Genomic DNA, 7959 nt, shown 5'->3' with positions numbered 1-7959 from the left:
GAGACAGAGGGGGCTTTGCTTCCCAGTCATCTACTCTGTTCAGATGGAGACGAAAATCAATGTAACATTAAAGACCAAAGAAATTTGACTATGCTTTTGTTTTTGTTTTTTACTGCGCTGGTAATAGTAAAATGATCCTGTCATTTGTATTGTGAAAGCCTCCTCCCTGAGTTTAAGGAGCCGAGAGATCATATAAAGGAGGTAGCCCTCTAACAATGGTGTTCTCATTCTTAGCTGACTATTAGAATCATCTGCCAGCACCATAAAATACCAGTGTATCACCTCCATTCCAGATTTACTAAATCTATGTTACTGGGGATGGAACCCTGGCCTTTGTTTTTTTTTTTTTTTTTTACGTATCCAAAATGATTCCAACATGCAGCCTATAATCTAGTATTAAAACTATAAAATTGAGAAATTATGTTAATTTCTTATTGCTGCTATATCACAAATTTAGCTGTTGGCTTAAAACAACACAAACTTATTATTTTACAGTTTTGGAGATGAAAGGTCCAAAATGAGCCTTACTGAACTAAAATCAAGGTATTGGCAGGGCTGCATTTCTTCTGGAGACCCTAAGGGAGAATCTGTCTGTCTTTTCTAGCATCTGGAAACCACCTAAATTCCTTGGCTTGTGGTCCCTTCCTCCATCTTCAAAACCAGCATCTGCAAAATCTTTCTCTCTTGCTTCCACTGTCACATTTTCTTCTCAGATGCTTATAAGCATCCGAGACCCTTGTAATTATATTGGACCCATCCTGATAATCCAGAATAATCTTTCCTCCTCAAGGTTTTGAATTTAATCTCATCATCAAAGTCTATCTTTTTGTGTAAGATAGTCTTGTTGTGTAATGTAGTCACACTTTCCAGAGATTAGCATGTGGATATCCTTGGGGGTTCATTATTCTGCCTACCACAGAATCTTTTAAGAATGGAGAAATGGTAGCAGAGTACATCACAGTGAAATTACCCTTGGCTGAATAGCTGGGCAAATTTTAAAAATTGCTTAGACCCTGAGAATGAGACTTGCAGAGTTTTATCCTATTACCCAAGCAAAGCAGAGAGATTTTAGGTGTGGATTCTATACGGACTTTCACTCCTTGCTGGCTTTTTCCCTTCTTGCCTAAGACCAAACTCCCCAGCAAAATGTTAGGTTTCTCTTCAGGCGACTAGACAAATGCCTTCATGCTTTTTATAATACGTAGATTGTGAGGAAAAGTAGAATATTGTGGGTTTCCCATCTTTGTCGAGTAAAACATCATTTATAATAAAAAGAGATGTTACAGGGCCCCAAATAGGTGAACATAATCAAGCAGTTGAAGTACCACCACTCCCTTCTTTTCATAGTTGGGATACACATGCACCTGTGGGCATGCACATAGCTCTCGCGTTGGAAATCCTTTTAAAGAAGGAGAATATGGAGTCATTCTCTCTCTTATCATCTATGAGAATAAAACCCTGCAAACAGACAGGTATCACAAAGCAGAAACCTTTTCAGAAATTCTCCAGGATGGATATTCCATTTTTGTCCTTGATTTCTAATCACCCTGGGGATGATTCTTCCTCTTAAGGTCCCACCTTCTACTGCTTGCAATTGCAGAGGAGATACTTTGATAGATTACAGATTGTTTTCAGTAGCTGACCTAGACATAACATCACCACTTCCTGATTATATTGATATGTGTTTCTATTATTTGCTTATTTGCGCCTCCAGAAACAATTCTTTTTTGTTGTTTTACTGTAAACAGCATTGCAAGGTCTCTGTATTAAATCATAATTATTTACCCATGCAGTTCATGCACCTTTGTCCCTGGGGAATCTGGTGACGTGAATTTACAGGAACATCAGGGTATTTCTCACCAACAGTTTCCTGTTATTGATATGCTTTTGTTTAGTTGTGATCTTTTTTTTTTTTTTTTACTCATTCAGTTTCTCAAGGGAAAAATAAATAGGCACGTGACAATTATCACAGTCATGGGAGATCATCTGGGAACCTCACAAATTTGTTTTCATCAGAGGCTGGCCACTCTGGCAGGGCCAAACGCTGTGGAATTGTATAGGCAGACAATTGGTTATCATTCATTTGTTCTTTCAGTTTTCCCACGTGCTGCAGATAGCTATCTTAGTGAATGTGCACTACATTATGTAGGAGAATTTCCACAGTCCAGAAAGAGTCTGTACTAAAATAGAAAACAATTCTAAAGATGTGTCAAAGAGAAAGAATTGATTTTTCTGAGCTTTAAAACACAGGAATCCAAAGTTTGATTTTTTTCACCTGCCCAGTAACAATATAGTCTAATCAATATAGCTTAGAGCTCTCATGAGCCAAAGTTTTTGTGTCAACTAAAGTAGAACACTCATATTACTTATATTTTTTTACACCCAACATCTCCAAATAATTTATTTGGTACCAGAATTAAAAGAACATTTGACAGTTGAGAAATTTATTCTGATCCAGTTGTACAACTAATCTAGGACAAATTGCCACATAAATTTTACATTATTTCTTCAGAACTGGGGTTTGTCCAAGACTTCAAATTTGGGATCTTCAAATTTGAAATTAGGGAACGTATTCATGTCTGCCTTACCATACATTTGCTTAAGCTTAAAAAGCTCCCTCTCCAGGTCTCTCTGGCTACTCTGGGCCAGTATCAACAGGTCCTCCAGATGTCTGGCGCTTAGTTCTATATTCTCTAATCTTGTCCACGAAGAGTTTCTGTACAGGATCAAGTTCCTTGTTAAATGCCACTGCTGTAACACCAATGTTTCTCTTCAAATGGACTGAGACTGCAGATCGAATGAGCGAGGAGAACCTGAAGAGCCTCTGAAGAATCATGGTGATTCTGTTACTTGCACTCAGTCCCGAGTTGCCAGAGTCTCCCCTCATACTACTTAACTACTGAACTGAGACTGTACAAAACTTGGAACAGTATGATATGTATACAAGTTCTCTTATCCTCACTTAAATACATATTTATCAGATCTTCAGTGCCCACTTTAATGGAAAAATAAGAATCCTTATCATCAAAACATTCTGGAAAACATAGCTGTTTTTATAAATCCTCTTTCCTATATTAATATGCTTATGAAACATGAGCCGAAGCTTGACATCAGCAAATACTGGAACTGTACTGTCCAATACCGTGGCCACTAGCCACACATGGCTACTTAAATTTAAGGTAATTAAAATTAAATAACAGTAAAAATTGAGTTTCTTTGTCACACCAGCTACATTTCAGCTACTCAAATAGCCACATGCAGCTAGAGGCTATCTTCTAGAAAGCATACATTATTGAACATTTCTCTCCTTGGGCAAGGTTCTAAAATGGGATTCAACTTGCATTAAAATCCAATACCTTTTGAGATGAACATTTACTAGTGGAAATTGCAGCTAAACTTCAAACTTGGTTTTGAAGCTTTTCTGGTTTTAAATTTCTTGCAATCTAAGTGGCCTCTGTTCATTTCTTGGGCCCTGTCAGTTTTCCTTCATCTTGGAAGCAAGTTAATAAACGATGTAGATCTGGTAAACCTGAAAAATGAATGAGGAACATAAAAAAAAGGATCGCGAAGCAATATTGCATCCTGGGGCAAGAGCGCCTACCATGGCCAACTGACAATCTGCCTGACACTTATACATTTTTCTTTCCCCCTCCTCTTGAGCATCAAACTTAAGTGCAACACTTAGGTGAACAGCAAAGCCTGTAAATATAGAAGTCAGTTGTTTGAAAATCACCTTTATGATCTGTTTGCCCTTTGCATAGAGCCCTTTCCTTCTAGGGTCTCTCAAATTTTATCGCCCATCTCCCCAACCCCAGACCCACCTCCAGCCTGTGGATCCCTTAAATATGGTAAAGAGGAGTACTCAGGAAAAGCCTCTAGTTCAGATTTTGAGTCCTGGATCTACCACTGGCCTTGAGCTTTGTGACCTTGGGCAGGCGATTTCTCCTTTCAGAGAGGTAACTTCCCACTCCTACAAAATGAGGACTGCTCCACCAGCTTGTAGTGAAGGCTGCATGAGATGACAGATGTGATGACAGCATGTGAGTAGTAGAGCACACCCCTTAGGCTAGGGCTGTAGTTACTAGTTATTTTGCATTATGGGCCTGCAGTGAGGTTCTGAAGACCACAGTACCTGGGAGTCACATGCAAAGAAAATGGAACCATTGAATTTCTCAATGTATAGAAAACCCCAGATTACCTAGACCTGTCAACTCATTGTCAACTCTAAAATGCTATCTCAATATTTTTCACCTTGCTTTAGAGATGAGTAAAATCAATGCTCAGCATTAAAGTGCTTATCCAAGACCCTACAGTTCTTGGGCACTCAGGGCTGCCAACATTGTACACTGAAGTTTCTTATTAGACACTAATGCAATCTAATTTATACGACCTTATTTAGCTCACTTAATCTGGGTATTGTTTCCAAAACTATTCAATAAGAAGTAACATAATCATAAGCATCACAGAGTAAACAAAATCACAGTGTAATGAGAAAGAATGGAGGGGAAACATCTATCCAAATAGAGTACTTATAATTTATACACAGTTGGTTCTATTTTTCCACTTAACCTTCACTAGAAGATTCTTTTCAAAGCAAAGAGAAAAATAACTTTTGTTCTATCCCTTTTGTACCTAGTCATCTCAGATTTGATCCTAAGGAGAAGGATTTCATTGTTGATGAAAGAATGATTGATTTTTAAGTTCATGAAATGGAATTCTTGCCAGGACGATACCATTCAAGGGAGTTTATGCAACAAATCTCTGACCAGGCTTCCAGCACAATCCTGCTGGTCCTCCCCACTGCCCGGGGATATACACAGACAAGGTGATGTTAAATGTCATTACAGAGCCAAATTCTCTGTTGGACAACAGAGGGTATTGCCCTGCAGTTTCAATTGTTTCTCTTTCCTGGTGTAAAATTTGTCATTCACAGGCAATTAGCCTTGCTGTTCCCCTGTTTCTTCATCCGCAAATTGCCTGCCTTCCAAGGGATGTTGTGAAGACACATTATCCCACTTAACATGCTAGCCCAGATCTTGGCACACAGAAGATATGTGCCAATATAAGCTGATCTCCTCTTCCCTCTTGAATTTTCATAGTCAATTCCACCTAACAAGCACTTACTGAATCTGTAAGACCCAGATAGCACCGTGGGGAGAAATTAGCACTTGCCTAAAGCCCTCACAACACTTCTAGGCTATGGGGATCCTGCTTTTTCTCACCGACTGATTCTTCCCTAAGGGAAATTATGGTGTCAGATGTTATAATAGTAATATTTTCTCCATCATCAGTCCTATTTACTACTTATCCACACTTTTATCCTAGCCAGGCTTCCTTCAGGGTTGGTGGGGGGCAGTCTGCCAGGGCAGGCAGTCCGTGTGCTCTGGCCAAGTCAGGAACCAGAGAGAGAAGCCAAAGTATACTGGACGGGTCACCAAAGTCTTTGCATGCCTATCACTTACCTCATCTCTTTTAGGGAAAAGGCTCTAAACAGCACGTTTCTGCCCAAGTATCTTTAATTTTTACCACTGCCCCTGAGTGAAACCAAGCCATCTAATGTAATGTTGCCACAGCTGATTTGAACAGAGCTCAGCGCCTGAGTTAAATGAAGGGCAAGGATGAATGGGGCCATCCCGGGAAAGCCAGTCTCCTAGGGATGATGTGCACTAATTTTGCATAATGAGGGCCTTCCATGTTGAATGGTGGCACATTATCCCCATTAAGTCTTTTTTGGGGACAGTCAAATGCTAGAATCAACTATGGGAAAGTGAATGTTCTGAAATGGTTTAAATCTAATTTTGGCAAAATCTATCCATACTGACTGCTTTCCTTTTCTACGGCTGACCTGAATCTTTCCCCTCCACCTCCTAAATTGTATTTTTCTGTTTACTGAAAGGGTGTGCACCACTGGGGGCTCTCATTATTCAAATGGAGGGTGACCAAGTCTAGGTATATAAATTGAGTAGATAAGGGCAGCCCGGGTAGCTCAGTGGTTTAGTGCTGCCTTGATTCCAGGACCTGATCCTGTAAACCCAGAATCGAGTCCCACGTCAGGCTCCCTGCATGGAGCCTGCTTCTCCCTCTGCCTGTGTCTTTGCCTCTCTCTCTCTCTCTGTCTCTCAGGAATAAATAAATAAAATCTTTAAGAAAAATAAATTGGGGAGATAATCTAATGATCTAATCCATCAGAGTGATCCTCTATTTTTTTTACTCTAATAATCTGCATCTTCTGCATAGACAGTTTGAGGATATTTGTATATATATATGTATATATATGTACATATATATATAATATATTTTAAAGGTTTTATTTATTCACGAGAGACACACAGAGAGAGGCAGAGACACAGGCAGAGGGAGAAGCAGGCTCCCCCAAGGGGAGCCTGATGCGGGACTCTATCTCAGGACCCTAGGATCACAACCGGAGCCAAAGGCAGAGGCTCAACCACTGAGCCACCCAGGTACCCAGTTTGAGGATATCTTGTCTGAAAACTCAAAGTGTTCTTTGCAAATAGCCAAATACCAGTTCTTACTGGGGTTTTGGCAAGCTTCATGAGATATAACTTTCTGTGTTAGATCCAGGCTAAGGATCCCTCACGTTGTGGCTTCTGGCTTTCCATCACTTTGAAGTGGTTGTAAATGGGGCTCTGCACAACCAAGAAATGTAGGGTGCTTTACCCCTTGGGGTTTCCCTTTACTAATGGGAGATAGATGCTCAGGCATAAATGCTTCACCTGTCACCTCACAGGAGTACTGCTCTGAGATAGATTTCCTAAAGTTTCTAACGAGACCCAGAGATGGAGGACCAATTGCCCCAAACTGACCAGCTTGATAGCATATTCTAATAAATGCCTTTTTCTGCTTCCCTGTTTTCTTCTCTGCGCTTCTCTCTTATTCTCTGTGAGAGCTTAAAACTACCTACATGTAAGACTTTATCACAAGGTCTGCTTTTGGGGAAAGACATCTATTAGAAGGCAAAACACCGCCCAGTAACTCTTGTTTTCAGGATAAAAATTTCGTCTTCCTAATATTAAGATTTCACATGTAGATTGTTCTCCTCAATGAGTGGGCGGTACACTGACAGGTCCTCAGAACCCAGCACTGCCCCTGCCAACTCAGCTCTCAAAATCTGTCATTAGGCAACAGCCTATTAGAAGCTGAATGATTCAGAGACAATATGAACAAATTGCATCTTCACTATTGCTCGGTATGATGTATGGTATGGCATGTAAGGCTTTTTGGTGAATCCAAGAACAAATTCTTTTATATGCGAAACTATCATTGGAGATATGGGCCAGGGGCTACTTCATTTTCATATTGAAGTTTTAAAATAATCCTAAAGTATATGCATATGCAAGCATTACTTTCCAGATTTGCCTAAAATATATTTTTCCCACTTCTTTATTTTTAATCTTTTCATATTACTTTGTGTCAGAGTACTTTTGAAAGCAAATAGATTCTTTTTGTTATCTAATCTAATAACTCCTATTTTCTTAATGGAGGGGGAGGGAATCCACTTCCATTTATTAAACTTACTCATATATTTGAATTTATTTCTTCCTCTATCTTTTAAATTTTTTCTACTCATAAATTCAACAGAAGGGAGAAACAGTAAGAAAAGGATTGTAAAGTTTCTTTATTTGTTTCCCTTTTTCCTCAATGAGTTTTGAAGTTATTGGTCATATTTTTATTTTTTGTGGTTGCTCTTCATATGTATGTTCTTTGGATGACTTAAATTTTTCTTGCTCAGTTTGAAGTTATTTTATCCCGGACAAATGAAAGATCTGAACATGCTTTAGCTACTCTTTCAACGTTATCTGTTATTGTAATTTGTCAAAATTTAGTTTTACCTATCTTGAACACATGTACATACACATAATGATTATTTTCCTGTCAGTTTTAAATTTAATTTGCCAACTCAAAAAATTTATTTCTGTGTTAATGGTTATGTCTTTGATT

The 7959-nt window shown here is 39.0% G+C and overlaps 1 pseudogene; it reads right to left on the bottom strand.

The window, feature by feature from the left end:
* Window positions 1-2414: 2414 nt before the first annotated feature.
* Window positions 2415-2950, bottom strand: LOC140631598 (ATP synthase-coupling factor 6, mitochondrial-like; annotated as a pseudogene).
* Window positions 2951-7959: the final 5009 nt, after the last annotated feature.

Source organism: Canis lupus, chromosome 4 (genome assembly GCF_048164855.1).
Source record: "Canis lupus baileyi chromosome 4, mCanLup2.hap1, whole genome shotgun sequence".
NCBI lineage: Eukaryota > Metazoa > Chordata > Mammalia > Carnivora > Canidae > Canis > Canis lupus.
The sequence above is the reverse complement of the archived record's forward strand: the minus strand, read 5'-3'. Positions and strand labels throughout refer to the sequence as shown.